Raw genomic sequence first — 4,583 nt, forward strand, 5'->3', positions numbered from 1 at the left:
AAATTTCGTAAGAAGTTACAGAAAGAGGACAGACTGTAGTTTTCTTTTATATATTTTTCAGAGTCAAAGGTTGAAACAGTGACACGTGGCAATTCGTACAAGTTTGCTCTACTGAACTAGTCTATAATCATGTCACTGCGGGAGATTGTGCATAACTCTTTCTTGGAGAATCCAATTTGGATCAGACTAGTGGCATTGGAAAGAGGACATAGAAGGCTACTACAGGTAAAAATTTTAGGACTGGATGATTTGAAATTACAGAGATACATGAGATTCAATATCTAGCTTCTACAAAGAAAAAAAAAGGTGTGTAGTTTTTTTTAAATTTTTGCATAAGCTTGGTTTGAAGGAATTCAAAGGGCATAGTAAAGCATTATTATCAGTAACTGATGCCCCGAGGAAAGAAAATGCAAACACCTAGTAAGGAACCTGAAAGCTCTAGCATGACTCATGAAGAAGAGGAAGAAATGCTACATGATATATCAAAATTACAAGAACAAGTGCAACAAATGTCACGCTCACAAAAGCTAACAGATGCTAAGATAAATGGCATGGAATCTAAGATAAAGGGCATGGAAGCTAAGATGGATGGCATGGAAGCTAAGGTGAATGGCATGGACGGTAAAATTGATGGCATGGATGATAAGATGGAAGAATTGAAGATAAATATGAATAAGTTGCTACAAGAAATGGTCACTAAGGGTGAAAGAGTACTAATGGAAACTCATGATGAGAACAAAAGAAATGTTAATCATGATTCCATAGACTCTAATGTTGGATCGAAGACTCACCATGTTCCAAAAATCGATATGAGGAAGTTTGATGGCAAGGATCCCGCCACATGGATATTACAGATGGAGCAATTCTTCGATCTCAATAATGTGCAAAACACACAAAAGGTACGTATGACAACTTTATATTTGGAACCAAATCAGTTTGTATGGTATCAATGGCTTTGTTCTCGTAAACAATTCATCACTTGGGCAATTTTTACGGAAGAATTGATAGCACATTATGAGGATACAAAAAGCAACACTTTTTTTAGCCAATTGATAAGTCTCAAACAAAAGGGTTCAATAATGGAGCACATTGAGGAGTTCCAAAAATTGAACATAAGGGTAAAAGATATTCCAGAGGAGCATAGGATTGATGTGTTCATAGGGTCTTTAAAGGATAATATCCAACATGATGTGCGCCTTTGGGAACCTGATTCATTAGAGAAGGCATTCAGGTTAGCAAGAAAAATGGAAAGCAAAATTATGGCAACTAGGAAGCATACCATTCACAACTATAAAGACGGAAGTGTTGTTGCCCATAGTCTTCCACAACCTACAAGGTTGACACCACAACAATTGGAAGAAAAAAGATCAAAAGGGCTTTGTTACAATTGTGATAGCAAATACACAAAAGGTCATAAGTGTGCTGAGAAGAAATTATTCTACATAGATTGTGAAGAGAAAGAAGAAAAGGAGCAAGAAAGGTCCAAAAGAAGAGGATATATTCCAGGAACAAAGCCTAGATGAAGAACAAATAAATCCGACCATATCTTGTAATGCATTGGCGGGAATTACCACTCCTCAAACCATCAAGATAGAAGGACAAATCAAGAAGAAAAAGGTAATAGTGTTGATTGATTCAGGAAGCACCCACAATTTTATTCATTGTAGGGTAGCAAAAGAATTGAATTGCTTCCTATATCCAGCACCAGAGTGTCAAGTGATGATTGCAAATGGAGGAACAATAAATTGTTTTGGAAAGTGCCATAATATCAAGCTATCCATGGGAGAATATGTATTGACTAGCCCAATGCTTTCCATTCCAATGGGAGGTGCTGATGTTGTACTAGGAGTCCAATGGCTACAATCCTTGGGTACAATAGCTTTTAATTTTCAAGAACTTTTCATGAAATTTTCTGTGGAAGGAAAGGAAGTTGAATTAAGGGGTATTGCAGGGAAACCAGGAAAGATAATCAGCTCTAATGGCATGACAAAGCTTCTAAAAAAGGAGCAAAGAGGTGTAATTGCACAATTATGTTCGCTAGATGTTTCCACATTGGAATCATCTATTTCTCCAGATCTCCAAAAAGTCCTGGACAATCATTCCAAGGTATTTGAGACTCCCAAAGGTCTCCCACCTATGCGTGATCATGATCATGCTATTCATCTGATTCCACGAAGTGTTCCTCCAAACATCAGGTCATACAGATATCCCTATGTCCAAAAAAGTGAAATTGAACGTATGGTTGCAGAAATGCTAGAGGCTGGTATAATTCAACCGAGTCAAAGTTCTTTCTCTGCTCCAGTAGTATTGGTGCACAAGAAGGATGGATCATGGCGCATGTGTCCGGATTATAGGGAGCTCAACAAGCTCACTATTAAAGATAAGTTCCCCATTCCCGTCATTGATGAATTACTGGATGAATTGCATGGATCAATTTACTTCACCAAGTTGGATCTTCGTTCAGGATATCATCAAATCAGAATGAAGATTGAAGACATTTCGAAAACGGCATTTAGAACTCATGAGGGTCATTATGAATTTTTGGTCATGCCTTTTGGCCTTACCAATGCACCTTCAACATTTCAAGGTTTGATGAATTCAATTTTCAAACCATTCCTTAGAAAATTTGTGTTAGTATTTTTTGATGATATACTTATCTACAGCAAGTCTTGGAAGGATCATGTTGAACATGTTGACAGGGTGCTACAACTATTAGAGGAGAAACAATTATATGCAAAAGATCCAAATGTTTTTTGGAGTCCAGGAGGTGGAATATTTGGGTCATATTGTATCTCATGAAGGAGTTAAGGTAGACCCTAGCAAAATTAAAGCCATTAAGGAATGGAAAATCCCCACATCCATAAAGCATTTGCGCGGATTTCTTGGGTTGACAGGGTATTATCGCAAGTTTGTTAAGAATTATGGGAGAATAGCAGCACCTCTAACGACATTATTGAAGAAAGATGCATTTTCATGGACTCCGGAAGCAACAAAGGCCTTTGAACATCTTAAAGAGGCAATGTGCCAAGCACCGGTCTTAGCTACACCGAACTTCACAAAAACCTTTATTGTGGAATGTGATGCTTCAGGAAATGGAATTGGTGCTGTTCTAATGCAAGATGAAAGACCCATTGCTTTTGAAAGTCGTCCAATCAAGGGAAAGTTTTTAAGAAAAGCTATTTATGAGAAGGAAATGTTGGCAATACTCCATGCACTTAAGAAATGGCGACCCTACCTAATGGGAAGACACTTCAAGGTAAAAACGGATCATGATAGCCTTAAATACTTTTTAGAACAAATATTATCCTCTGAAGAGCAACAAAAGTGGGTCACAAAGATGTTGGGTTATGACTTTGAAATCATCTACAAAAAAGGGAAGCAAAATGTGGTGGCAGATGCACTCTCAAGAAAGGATGAGGATGTGGAAGCATTGTTGTGTGCTATTTCTATCATCCAACCAGATTGGATAAATGAAGCAAGGGAGGAATGGAAGAATGACGAAGAAGTGTGGGCACTTATTCGAAAGCTACAACAAGATTCCAGTACGTCTGATACATTTAGCTGGAAAAATGATTCGTTATGGTACAAAGATCGCTTATACCTTTGTAAGAATTCCCAGCTAAAACAAAGATTCTTATGGAATTGCACACTTCTCCCTTAGGAGGGCACTCAGGATTTTTAAAAACTTACCACAGGGTTAAGAAGGAATTTTTTTGGGATGGCCTTAAATCAGATATTCAAAAGTTTGTGGCAGAATGTTTGGTTTGCCAACAAAATAAAGTTGAAACAATTAAGACACCGGGTCTATTACAACCTTTATCCATTCCAAGCCAACGTTGGGAGGAGGTATCAATGGATTTTATCACAGGTTTACCCAAGTCTGAGGGAAAGAGTGTCATCATGGTGGTAGTTGACAGACTTACCAAGTATGCACACTTTTGTGCATTATCACATCCATTTAAAGCCAGTACAGTTTCTACTGCATTTATGGAAACAATTCAAAAGCTACATGGAAACCCAAAGATTATTGTAAGTGACAGAGATCCCATTTTCACTGGAAATTTTTGGACAGAATTATTTTCTTGTCTTGGTACTCAGTTAGCTCATAGCTCATCTTATCATCCTCAATCTGATGGGCAAACTGAGATAGTAAACAAATGTTTGGAAGGATATCTTCGTTGCTTTGTATCTGATAAACAGACACAATGGGTCAAATGGTTGCCTCTGGCTGAATGGTGGTATAACACTTCCTTTCATACAGCAACAAAAATGACCCCATTTATGGCACTTTATGGGTATCAACCACCATCCATCACATCATATTTAAGAGAAAATTCTAAGGTTCAGGCAGTGGAACATCACATCGAACATCAACAACAAGTCCTCCAACTCTTAAAGGATAACCATGTGTTGGCACATAATAGAATGAAACAACAGGCAGATCAACATCGCAGTGAAAGAAGTTTTGATGTAGGTGATTGGGTATTCCTACGGCTACAACCATATAAGAAAATGTCCCTCAAGCAAGCTAAGAAGGATAATAAATTATCACCAAAGTATTATGGTCCGTACAAGGTGTTGCA

The sequence above is a fragment of the Pinus tabuliformis genome, chromosome 7, assembly GCF_031772625.1.
Source record: "Pinus tabuliformis cultivar Carrire ecotype Pingquan chromosome 7, CPIR1, whole genome shotgun sequence".
NCBI lineage: Eukaryota > Viridiplantae > Streptophyta > Pinopsida > Pinales > Pinaceae > Pinus > Pinus tabuliformis.